Here is a 13,215-nt window from a genome sequence, read left to right as displayed (position 1 = left end):
GGTACAGCGTTTCGGAAGGAAAATGTGAATTTATCCAAAGAATATGACATTCAAAAGAATGTATTTGACACACGCAAAAAAATGGCCCTATAATGAAAGAAACCGGAACCCATGGTCACGATTGCCAAGATGAAAATTTTCATCACCACACAGAAATGGTTCAAGAACAGTGAATCTACTGGCATCTGGGTCATGCAACTTGCCTAGAGGTGTTATGCCGTATTTGCTACAAGTAGATGCCGGAGGGAATCTGGCTGCTTAGTAGATGGCTTTGCTGGGAGAGCATCTTTTACATTTGGTTCTTTGAATCAGTCAGAACTTCCGTAGAGCTCTAATTCTTCCAAGCGGAGAGGTAAAGGACGAGAGAAAAGATGACAATGAAGAAAGAGCCTTGCTGCAGGTACGACTAAGGAAAGAATGAGTAGATTCTACCTGATTCATATTTTCCAAGTACTTAGGTTAGTCTTAGTCTATCTCCTTTAAGGTTCAAGGTTTTACGTTTTCAAAGTGAAAACAAAGAGAAAGAAAAAAAAACAAGTGGAGATTATTGTAGAGTCCAGACATTTGATGCTTGTGAAGCTACTGGGAGTTTAAGAATGTGGGTTTGAAAGACAGAGGATGGAGGCACTATTCGTTTCAGACCAAGCGATTGTTTGCGGTGTCCATCCTTAGCTGACCGAGAGCCACGTGCAGAGAGTCAGGGCTTTCTGTGGTGTTCAGTGGTTACTTCCACACTTGCCCGGCCTAAGCTGTTACCCTGAGAAACTTTCCTGTCTGCGAAGGAACCTCAAAATTATGCCTGAGAAAGAGTCTTCTCTGAAGGAAATGGGTCATCTCCACAGGGAACCATCAATGCAGCACCAACGTCTTATCCCGATTTCTGTGGTTTTCTCTTCTGTCAGGTAAATATGGTTTCATGAACCCTGATTTTATTTCACTGATGTCTGGAAGGATCCACTGTAGCCAAGTTTGGAGACAGCGACTGTGCTTAATCCAAAATGATAACAGAATCTCTTAAACTTGCCATTTACAATTTAACTCAGAATAATGATGTCAGTAGAGTGAAAAACTCAACTGGTGGACTTGGGTGTTTATGTATGAGTATTTAGAAATTTTATGGAAAATGGACAAGAGATTCTTTTTCATTTCCTCAGGGCTCACAAGTTTTAGTCATGTCAAGAAGTATGCATGTCCCACGTCTTGTTGCAATGGAGCATTTACAAAACTCCTGCCATCCTTAAAAAATAACAACTGATGTGGCTTCTAAGTACTTACAAATGACAGGTTAGGTTATAGAAAATGCATAATATCAAAAAAGTAAGTGATCAGGGCACCTGGGTGGCTCTGTCGGTTGAGAGTCCGACTTCAGCTCAAGTCATGATCTCATGGTCCATGAGTTTGAGCCCCACATCGGGCTCTGTGCTGACAGCTCAGAGCCTGGAACCTGCTTCCATGTGTGTCTCCCTCTCTCTCTGCCCCTCCACCACTTGTTCTCTGTCTCTCTCTCAAAAACTAAATAAACATAAAAGAATTCTTAAACAAATTTTAAAAATTTTTAAAAAGTAAGTGATTTTCTTATCGAAGGATTGGTCCCGGTTTTAGGAAAAATAATGCTCAGCTTTAATACTACCCATAGTTGTGTAACCTTAATATAAAAAATTATCAACAAAATTTCTCTTGGTAGCATTAGCAAATTTTCAGCATGATTTTATCTGTTTCTATTTGTGCTTGGCTTGAACTGTTAACATGCAGCTCTAAGTGGATCAGTTCTAGAAGAGTGAATTAGAGTTTACCACACATGCACACACGTGCACATACACATGAAATCCCATAGTTGGTCAGATCTGCCTTGAGAGTATTACTAACATTCTATTAAATGTAAAAGCTACGGTTGACTGAGATGACATAAATCTCAAATTTTTGAAGATTAATTGTCATTATCTATTCTAAAATATCTCAATGATCTTACAATAATAAGATTTGTGGGAATATAGAAAGAAAGTGGACATAGCCCCAAACTCGACAATGCTATAATCTAGTTGACATCATAGAGTAAACATCCATGGTACAACGTCACACACTGCAAGACAATGTGTCATTGAGTGGTCACCTATTTGCACTGATCTCTCGGTCCCGTGGGAACTCAGAACAAGGGGCTTGCAGATGATTGGGACACAGCCAGGCCAAGTGGGTGGCATGGCCTTGAGGTGCCCATCACATCCTCTCCTCCATCAGAAATTTATATAATGCATTTATGCAAATTTTTCCTGACCTTTTAAAAAACATTTTAAAATTTCTAATTCTCAGGCTATGAGTTTGTAAAAGCAGTGCTCAACTTGACCTAAGTTGCCCTTTCAAGTTTCAAGGAGTGTCTACTAATTCTATTATGTTGGAGCAGAGATTGTTGGATGAAGGAATAACTCACTTCATCCATATATTTCAGAATTTTCTAGTCTTCAAACATCTTTTCATGTCCTTACTGACTCTAGCTGGAGGGAGAGCAAGTATAACTGTCCAGGGGAGGGAGATTCTACACTGGACTTGGTGCAGTGAGACTTCCTACTGGATTTGCTGTGTGGTGTCCTTTTGCCTGAGCAGTGTTGTTGGGCCGGAGAGGAAGAAAGGGGTGCTCTCACTCAAGTTCAGCGCCTCGAGCTTTGTGAAGGTGGGGTAGTTGGGCATCAAGAAGGAGAAGAGGGGTCTGTGGCATGAGCAGCACCGTGATAACCGCAGTGTTGAGGTCCCCAAAGGAAATGGACAGAATCACAGAGACAAGTGAGAATCTCTTCGTGTGACCTCTGTGATGATGATGAGGGACCACAGTGGTGGCAGCGGACTGGGGGAAGGGGATACAGTCCAGGGCAGGAGCCCTGTGACAGTCAACTATAATGATCTTGGCAACTGAGGGGAGGAGTGAGCAGAGGAGTTCTGGACAGGTGTGCTTGGTGAGGACGAAGAGAGCAAAGCCACAGACAGGGATTGGGGATTCGCTCAGTACAAGGTCACCAGGGCTTTTCGAGATAGTCTTTTCAGTGGAGTGTTGAGGAGGAAGCAAGCAGGTGCTAGGGAGTTGGGGGTGGGAGTTTTCTACCCCTTTTCAAAAATGTACGGCCTTGAAAGAAAACAGAAAAGGGTAGTGCCAGGATCCAAAGAGGGTTTTCTCTTTGTCCTGGTAAGACCAGGCTTACTTGTGGGCAGAGACGGGCGGCACAGGTAGGGGACACAGTAGAGATGAAAAAGTGTATGTGAGGCACGGAGGGAGTTCCTGAGTACTGGCTGAGCCAGGAGTCGAGCCTTGGCTCGAGGGAGTAGCCCCTGTGCCCAGGGTCAGCCCCCATTCTACTGATAGCTGGGATGCCTGTCATTCAGCCTGTCTGGGCCCCTGCTTCCTGCTCTGTGTATCAGGGTAGCCACGCCCACTCAGCAAAGCCATCATTCAAAAGCGTATGCAATATGCTTAGCACAGCCTGAAGTTCAAGTCCGCATGGGCCTGGCTGACGGCAAAGGAGACAGAGGGCACGCTGGGGAGAGGAAAATGGATAGAGTCCCACGGAGACTTGTCTGCCAGGTGAGGCGGGAGCTGTTCCAGGTGAACAGAGGTGTAGGGCGGGCACAAGGAATCCCAGACTCACTGCCATCGGCAGCCACTCGGGGCGCGTTCGTCGGTGTTTGGTATCAACACTCAGAGATGTCGAAGCCAGCATTAGGGATCACGGGTCCTTGCAAAAAGTCTGTGCAGAAAGACACATACTGTCAGAGGACCAATAACACACAAAGAACAAAATGAAAAATTATTAGAGAAAAATGTCATAGACACTTGGACCACATGTGAGGACCACTCAGGAGGACTTGGTGGCACTGGGAATGACGCTCTTTGTGGTCAGGTGTTGTGAGAAGAGCGAGACAGCAGGTGCCAATCAGCGGGCACCTGCTGTGTGCATTGTTATTATTTCTTTAATGTTTATTTATTTATTTTTCAGAAAGACAGAAGGAAGGCACAGGGGAGGGGCAAAGAGAGGGGGAGACAGAGAAGCCCAAGAAGTCTCCATACTGTGCACATAGAGCCCAATACGGGACTCGAACTCACGAACTGTGAGATCATGACCTGAGCCAAAACCAAGAGTTGGCGCTTAACTGACTGGGCCACCCAGGCGCCCCCCCTGCCCTGCACATTTAAAAAACATGGCGTCCTTTGTTCTCTGCGGCTGCCCCTCCTGTGATCATGAGCTGGTAGCCTTGTAATTAAATTAGACTCTCAAAAGAAACAGCCTCATGATTTTCTTTGTTTCAAAAATGTGCCAGAATTTTTCCAAGGAGAAAGTTCTCATTTCTTTAGTGTGTCACCACCAAAGTCAAAGCCTCATCAGGAAAAGTTAGTCTATTTTAAATAAAAAAACAACTCTTGTTCCAGTTAAACCATAGATTCCACCAGTTATCTTCCCTTTCTTTTGAATGTGCATTTTATGCTTAGAAAAGGCCCACTCCATATTCCTGCTAAGAAAGCCCCGGTACCGCCCCGTGGAGAACATGGTTTCTGTCTGTAACGCCCCTGTGTCCTAGGCATTGTGAGATGTAGAAGCCGGATCTATTTTATACCTCTCCTCCCAGATTAATATTTACCTACTTGCACTTTGGTGCTAATGGTGGGGGGGCGAATGCCAGCCTCCTGACTGTCAACTGGGTTCCAGTCGATTGGTGGCGAAAAGACTGTCTCAAGATCCCAAGTTCAAAACGGAACGAACAAAGCAATGCGTGAGAGGGCGCGGTTCCGTGAGGCAAGGCACGTGCAGGGTCGGTCACTGTCACGGTTCCTAGGGTTGCAGCGTGGCGACGCAGAAGACGTCCTGTCTGGTCCTCATCTGGGGCACGTCAGGTGACTGGCTCCGTGGAGCAAACCCTCACCGTCCTTCCCGCCCAGCTCAGGAGCTTGTTCTTAGGTCACACTTCCTGGATTTCTCCAGAGGCTCACCTGTCCCTCTCCCTCGCCCTGACAGTCACCCATCTCTGAAAAGCATTAACTCCCGGAACTGGCCGTCAGCGGGCCGGCCCCCATGACTGGCCTCTGTATGTGAGGACAAGGATGGCCACCCTCCAGGTGTTCACAGTTCCCACCATAATGATTAACCTGGAACAGTCGTATATTAGTAAAATGAACATATTTTAGTCTTCACTTTATTTCCAGATCATGCGATTGAATTCTTACACGTTCAAAACCCTTGTCTACAGCTAAAGAGTGGTGATGTCGTGTGTGTATGTCCCGGGTAATGCATCCATCCTAAAACCCAAGTATTCTCTACTTTCAGACCCAAGACGTTCAGTCAGACCGTTAGAAATTTCTAGCTAAATTAACTATTAATATTGCCTCCAAACTCCTGATTGAACAGCAGGTAGCCAGAGAACCAATGAGCAGACATATCGCTGCTGTCAAGCCAAGGTCCAGTCACCAAACTTGGCTCTGATGGCTTCTCCATTTCCAGTAGGTTCCCCCTCCACAGTGCTGTCTATGGGAGAGGGTTGAGTCTTGAAGAGCTTCTCCAGCCTAAGGTGGCTGCCCTGGCTCCCTGGGTCCTGGAGAGGCAGTGAACACCTGGCTGCTGCCCAAAGGGTAGAAAGTTCCAGAAGCCACAATGCTCTCCCCGCTACGTGGGCCACGAGGATGGATCTCAGAGTGAGAAATGGCTCTGGGGAGGTTGTGTCAGTACCGGCGGGATCTCCTACCTGACAAAGCCGTAAGGGATGCAGAGATACACGGGTCATCACAGTACTGGCAGAGGGGTCCGGAGCTCCCTGCACATACTGTCCCTTGAAGACCAGCCCCAAATAGTTCCCTGTCGGGTGTGATTCCCAGCTGAGACCGTTTTTGTGGACAGTTTAGGTGTGAGAGTGATGGCCTGCTCAATTGTCCTCCAAGTCCCACAGCTGGTTTTTAATTTCTGGAAATCCCATGGCCCCTTTCTTCTCCATGGAGCCCCTTGAATGCGTCCAGCCTGCCCCAGTTAATTTCCCATCACCCCTGGTGGAAGCCCAGGGGCGAGGGCAGGGTAAACCCCCATGCGGCCAAGCGGGTCTCAGACTCAGTCTTGATCCCTTTGACCACAGGGCCTTTGCAGTTTTTCGGGAGTGAGGAGAATTGTTTGTGACCCAGGAGGTGGTGCCCTGAGCCACGCTGTGCCCTTTCCCCAGCCCTCACTGCTGAGAATCACATTCCCAGAGCCCCTCTGGGCTCATTGGGAAAGGCCAGGCTCCTCGTTTCCCTTTTACACTCAGCCTGGATATCCTGCCGTTTGGCATTCAGGTATAAACTCACCCCTGCATGAAATACAGTGACATTGGATCTTCACAGCACATGGGTTCCTTGTCAGCCTCACGCCGCTCGGAGCTGTGTGTCTTGCTATGGCGGCTGGTCTCAGCCCCTGTTGCCTTTCTGGAACTGCAGGTGTGCTCCGGGGGCCGGGCAGGATTTCTGCAGAGCCCCGTGGGCCACACTCAGCCATGCATTCATTCCCTCAGGGCACCTCCCTTGAGCAGTGACTGCCCACTTGTCACGATTATGAAAATGTGTGCAAGGCGTACCTGTCCGGGAGCGCAGATCTACAAGGGATGCTACATCCCAGGTTATAGATGCACATTCCCAGCATCCAGCATTTCCTAATTTATCTGTACTCCACACTGTGCCGAAGGAATTGAAGGCACCGTCTTGGTGCAGATTGTGGCAATAATGAGGGAGAGCATCCTTTCCCCATAGCTTTTTACAGAGCTGGATGACTGGTTGATGACAAACCGTTTTGTAATTGCACGCTTTCGTCTATTTCCAGCCTCCAGCTCACTCATCACTTTCCTCTTCTTGTAGCTTTCCTGAGGATTTTATTCTCGTATCACGATTCCCCAAATAACAGCTATTCTAGCTTTTTTTTTTTTTCCTGTGCAAGGTGCTCGGTTGAGTGCTTAACAAGCATGATCTACTTTAAGCCTCAAAGCGCCCCTGTGATACAGGTAGTGGGTTGCGTTGTGTCCACTGGAAACATGAGAAGCTGAAAATCAGAGAGATTAATGCACCTTCCTGGGGTCACCCAGAGAGAAAGAAAGTACGAGAGGACTCCTCCAGCTGGCCTTTTTGTACGATGGCATCCCGTGATGCTGGGAGTCAGCGCCCGGCAGGTGAGGGACGCTTGAATGCAGGTGGTAAGAGTACCCTGTTGGGGCCAGAATAACTCAAAACCACCTCGGTCAGGAGTTTCAGGACTCAGTGAGGGGGCTGGACAGAACGAATGCTTCGCCATCTCTCGGAGGGATGGCGGTGAACTACAATGCCGATTACATCCCACAGGTGCTGTTCAGGGAAAGCTGCAGACATCTTTATAGAGAATAGCCTGCTTTGAAACAGCCTCAGGGAGGGATTTTATAAAAGTCACAAACTCAAGGGCATGATGAGAAAGGCCTGTGGGCTCTCTGAGGGAGGAGAAATCCACTCCCTTGCTTTTCCAGAGTGTTGCTTTATCAATTTTTTAATGTTTATTCATTTTTGAGAGAGAGACACAGAGAATGAGTGGGGGAGGGTCAGAGAGAGAGGGAGACACAGAATCTGAAGCAGGCTCCAGGCTCCAAGCTGTCAGCACAGAGCCCAAACGGGTCTCAAACCCAGGAACCATGAGATCATGACCTGAGCCGAAGTTGGATGCTTAACTGACTGAGCCCCCCTGGGCGGCCCTCCAGAGCTTTGCTTTAAATGAGCAAATGGAAAATTAGAGATTTCAATGCCAGTTTCCTAGGCTTTGTTAATATTGTTCATAAGTCAAATCCTCTGCTATGGTTTTGGGGTTTAAGTAAAATTCTGAAATGTCCACTGCTTTTCAAAGACCTTAATTAAATTAGACTTTCAAAAGAAATGGCCTTTTGTTGAATATCGCCGTTAGAGAAAAAGGGTTTCCACAATTTGCTTTTATCCTGTGGGAAAGATGTTAAGGATTCTTCATTGTTGAACAAGTATAATTGAATACACCCGGTTTTAGTTACTGTAACAATGCCATATAACACTTGTATTATCTGGTAACAATATGCAATATATAATAACACAAATGTAACACCAAAGGGCATCAAGCCTCCAAATATCTTTGTTTAGATATTGGGAGGCCGGTTTTGTTATATTATCTTGGTGGATGATTTAAAGAGCATAGTGGTTTATTAAGCATTGAGCACCTCTGGGTTCATTTACCGATAATATAGATGCAATAAATTATTTTTTCTTAAAGTTTGTTGATTTTTTGGATCATTTCAGCTCCTTCGGCCTTCCCAACTTCTTTGTTTGTGTGTTTTCTTTTGGGAGGGGAGGGCGTAGACACCCCGTATGACTGTGACGATGTTACTGCTGTTGAATAATACAATATTTTGGGACTCGAGGATACAATGTCTGGAAATAAAAGTCAATTATTCATTCGACAAACGCGTACTTACCTCCTGGGTTACTTTGCCATCCAGTATCTAGGCTGGATGCCTGTCAAGTTACCCTTTGCTTTTCCCAATAGTCACATTTCTGTGATTCCCAGAATTTCTACGGCATCCAGTGGTGCATTGTGGCTGATTCAGCCATGCTGACAGGAAGATTAGAGGAAAGACCAGTGAAGGAAAACGGAACGAGGTGGTTTTGTTGATTATAGCGTTTTATTCTCAATGGAAAATGGGGCCGGCCTTACTCGGCCTTTTGTTTCAAATGTATTTATGCCCTCCTCTCTTCTCGAAGCAGTGGCTGCCCTCTGCCAACTCGGTGGCTGTGAGTCTTTCCTTGGGAACATCCTGTGGCTTTCCAGTTCCTGGGTCTGTGATATCACAGAGCTTGGCTCAGCCGAACCATGAATGGAGTCTTTGTACTGGCCTGTGAGATATTTAGGATGCGGAGAGGACCACGTTACGAAAGAATGTCTTGAAAGAGAGGAAAGTTAAGTGACCAACGAAAAAGGAATCTTCACAAGTTCCTATTGTATCTTTTAAAAAGAATTACTGATGTATTTGGGTCTAACTCCTCAAGGCCTGTGGTTGCCAGACTCTGAGCACTCCGCACCCCCTCCCCTCACATGGGAGCCGGGCTGGAGTCTAACTCCCAATTAATGAATCTGCTTCTAAGTTGAGGAAGGGGCAAGCAAGCCACAGCTGTGAGTCTCAGGTCCCCGGAGATTTCTGTTTCAAACTCAGCCAGTGTGGAGTCTCTGAAATTATTTGATTTGGGAATGGGATAAAAAAAATTGATAATATCTGATTTGTAGATTACCCCTGGAGGGGGAAAATACTAATTTCAAAGATCACTCATCTTCCTTTTTATCCAGTCTCTTCAAACTGTAATGAAATTAGCTGAGGCCTGAGTCCAGCTTGAGAAAACCTCAAAGGAGTTTGCACATTGAAGTGGCAAATTAATCTGGGAACAGCCCGCAGTTCGGCATTGATTTAGTCAATATTCGGTGAATAATAAAGGCTGAAAGCGCGTTTTTTAATTTGTCCATTCATTCATTGAAATATTTTCAATCAAGTCTACACCTTGAGATTTATTTCTCATTTCCAAATTCACGAATTTTCAACCTAATTGCAATCTTTTTCCCCCTCTGACTAAAATCTGGACGATGCGAGGAAATGTATTTACAAGTTAAACTTAGCAGGCTGATTTGGAAGGAGAATTAGAACGGGGCTCAGGAGATAAGAAATATGTTCAGTTCAGTGGAAGAGTTTATTGTGGAATGTTCCCAAAGAGTTATGCAATTAATATAATGTGAGATGTTAGGCAATAAATAGAGATATAAGCTATTAAAATTATGCATGAAAATAGGATTTCAGAATCTGAAGATCACTACCAATTTTCTGCTCCTTGGGCGTATTGAATATGGGGCATAATTATTGCATATTATGTTATCCTAACAGTCTTATGAGGCCAAGGGGTATCATCCATTCTTCAATTTATTCCATAAATGGGAAGGCCATATAGAGGCTCAATAAATAATATTTACCGCATGGAATTAGAAACCAGTCCCCTGGGGTTCTGTGTGAACTTGGGCAAATAACTTAAACTCCTTGCGCCTCGATTTCTTACGTGTACGGTGAAGTTGACAATAATAACTAAGCGATAAGGTAATTGTCAGGTAAATGACTTTATGTAAATTGACTAAAACGGTACCTAGAATTAGGTAAGCACGACATAAGGAATCGTAGGCATATGAACTGATAAGACTGAGTCATACTATAGTCAAAAAGGAAGACCTTGGAAGTATTTAAAAAAGAACAGCATTACAAATTTCACCATGGAAGTGTGGACAAAATGCAGCTGGGAAAACTTTGGGAAGGCGAATGAAGACTGTACAGAGGGGAAGAGGAAGCCGGCCTGGGCACACAAAGAGCCGCAATCGCTTTTCTATTTTCACATGTTGCAAAACACTGGTGATGATTGTTCAATAAAGAAGTGACTGGCTGAGTGAACGAACGAATGAAAGAATAAAATGAGCCAACGGAGCCACCTCCAGACATGCACTAGTTCAAGCCAGATTCTGGGAGAATTCCTGTGATGATGGATAAAGAAAACACATTTACTTCTGACCCATTCTCAGTCACGTGTTTCGAGCTGAAAAAGATATTAGAGATAATTTCAACAGAAATTAAGCCTCCAAAAAAGTCTAAGATCAAACGGTCCGTTGTTAGAACCAGATCATTGTTCTCTATACTACACCCTGCTCTAAATGGGCATGTTTCTGCACATTTCTCTACTGTCAATGTTTCCCATTGGAGAAATAAGATGGTATGGGGTAGGAAGGTTAAAAAGGGAAAGAAAAAAGAAAAAGCTGGGCCGCATGAAGGTCAAGATGTTCTAAAAAACCGAAGCAAAAGGAAGCCGAGAAAGAGACTCCCGGAGACAGGGAGTCTTAAGAGACCATTTTCTGAAACAAACACTAATCATGAATCACTGATAATGCCCTGCTTTTATGAGTAATGAGCAGATGTAGCTTCTGGGTTCTGTTCTCAGAGCTGTATCTTGGATTGACTTGCATTCTGGGAAGGATAAGGAGGCAAACCTGCCTCTCTCACCCTTAGGTTTTCAGTCTAATGAGGACTGTCACTGCCCTCCCTGAGATCGGAGCTTGTCGACTCCCTGTGGTACAGTTTGAGGAGCGTCTGGAGTGCTGCTTGTTTATGATGTGCTTCCTGGGTGCAAGGAGGTGGAAGAGGGGGCCAGTTGTGCAAAGGAACTTTTCTTCAGGCTCTTGGCTTTTGTTTGGATGCTGCAAGAAGTTATGCTGGAAGGTGGGTTTTTTTTTTTCTTTCTTTTTTGAAATCGAAGTGTAATTGACACACGGTGTTCCTACTTAGTTTCAGGTTCCCTGGAAAGCTTTTCAGTGGAACAGTCAAGACTGCCCTCTGGGGCAGCGGCTGCTCCCTTCCGGGGCTGGTGTCCCTCCCACTGACCACCTCCAAAGCCAGCAGAGTTCTGGAAGGATTGCCCACCTCACAGCCAGCCAACTAGAACATTCTAAGTCAGGCCAAGTGGATACGGCTTTCAGCTCAGGTAGGTTGTTAGCGTCGTGAAAGAGAAAAGATGTTTTAACATTACAAAGGCGGGGGGGGGCAGGTCAATTAGAAAAGAGAAGACTCTACCTCATGAATAGATTTCGCTATAGTGTATTTTCTCATGTCGCTGCAAACCAAATAAAAACGTTGGCGAGAATCAGTCGTGGTTCCCAAAACAGTTTTTGTGTCTGATCTCGGGACCCAAAATTTAGATGCAAGAAGGGTCTTGTATTTCCTCAGCCTGTCAATGGTAACCATTCACAGCCAACAGCAACTGTTTAAGACCCAGGGACTCCATCGTCCCCCCTGCTCCCCAGGGACAAACGAGCCTCTCTTCCTCCTTTTCCCAGTTCCCTGGAAACACTTCTGTGTGTTCACATTAGTGCTGGAACTTGGTAGCAGCGAGTCCTGCCCTCCCGCTGGCATGTTGGCTGGCCCAGGATCTCAGCTGAAGCGGTCCAAGTCACGGAGGGGGTCTGTGACAGTCCCAGGACCCCCATCTGCAAATGCTAAGCCGGTGCTGGGTCGCAGCTCCTTCCCACAGCGGCTCCCGCAAGGATCACCCCAGCCAGTGGGGCTGACTTTCCTCAGCAGGCTCGTGGCTATGGGATTTGAATTGCCATCTGCACGTGGCTTTGGCGTGTGACGCGAGCCTACATGCGGATATATTCGGGCTGTCTGTTGTCTCCTTATGACAGCAGTGAAAGTATGAAATGAAATCCCCCCTCTTTATCTTGTTCACAGACAACTCTTTTTTTTTTTTTTTTTTCTTAATTCTTTGTGATCTACTTTAATGGTATCATCGACTTCTTCCCTGCATTCCCTGATTTGAGGGACACTGGCTTGGGACACATGTGCAGTTGGCAATGCGGAGTCATTCCCTGTGGAGGCCAGGGTCCCCAGACGTCACCTCCCACTGCAGGACTGGAGGGGACACCCCTGTGAGCAGCTTTGATGGTGATACTGTCCCATGCTTTTTAGCATCGATGATACAATTTGGTGCTCTTGTGTGTGGTTTTTGAAGAACCTACTCAAGAACATTCTAGAAATGTATAAGTAGAGTCACCGAAATATGCTTATCATTCAGCCTTTGATTCTTTGAGGCAGGCACAGTGAGGGGGTCACCAGTGACTCAATGGATAAACAAATGTCTTGCATTTTGGGAGAGCCTATCCATAAGGCAGATGTCACCCTTGACTTGGTAAGGGACACCTGGTATTACAAATGTGTCCCCAACCATGACAATGACTGGCCTCATTTCCATGGCATCCAGCAGGTAGCTTGGCTTACATGGAGAAGAAGGCAAATGTAGCTGGCCTTACAGAGAATGACAGAAACTCTGTACTTGTAGGATATGTGGGGCTTCAGGAAAACAAAACCATGCCTCCTACTTGTGTGCATTCATTCATTCATTCATTCACCTTTTCTTTCTTTTTTTATCCAATAAGCATTTCTCAAGGGCCCACCACTTACTGGGTCCTGTAGACACAATGATAAAAGCAATCTTCAAGTCTAATAAAAAGACAAGAACACAAATGACAGAGTCTTCTAAGTACCTAAGAGGAATAAGCATGGGGACAAAAGAGGGGCTCAATGAGGTCTGAATGACTGGTACAAACGAGGCAGGGTGACAATGTGCATGTGTGGAAGGCAGGCACAGCCCGCTGGTATCAACAT

The sequence above is a fragment of the Hyaena hyaena genome, unplaced genomic scaffold (genome assembly GCF_003009895.1).
Source record: "Hyaena hyaena isolate Hyena2069 unplaced genomic scaffold, ASM300989v1 scaffold_258, whole genome shotgun sequence".
Lineage (NCBI taxonomy): Eukaryota > Metazoa > Chordata > Mammalia > Carnivora > Hyaenidae > Hyaena > Hyaena hyaena.
The sequence above is the reverse complement of the archived record's forward strand: the minus strand, read 5'-3'. Positions refer to the sequence as shown.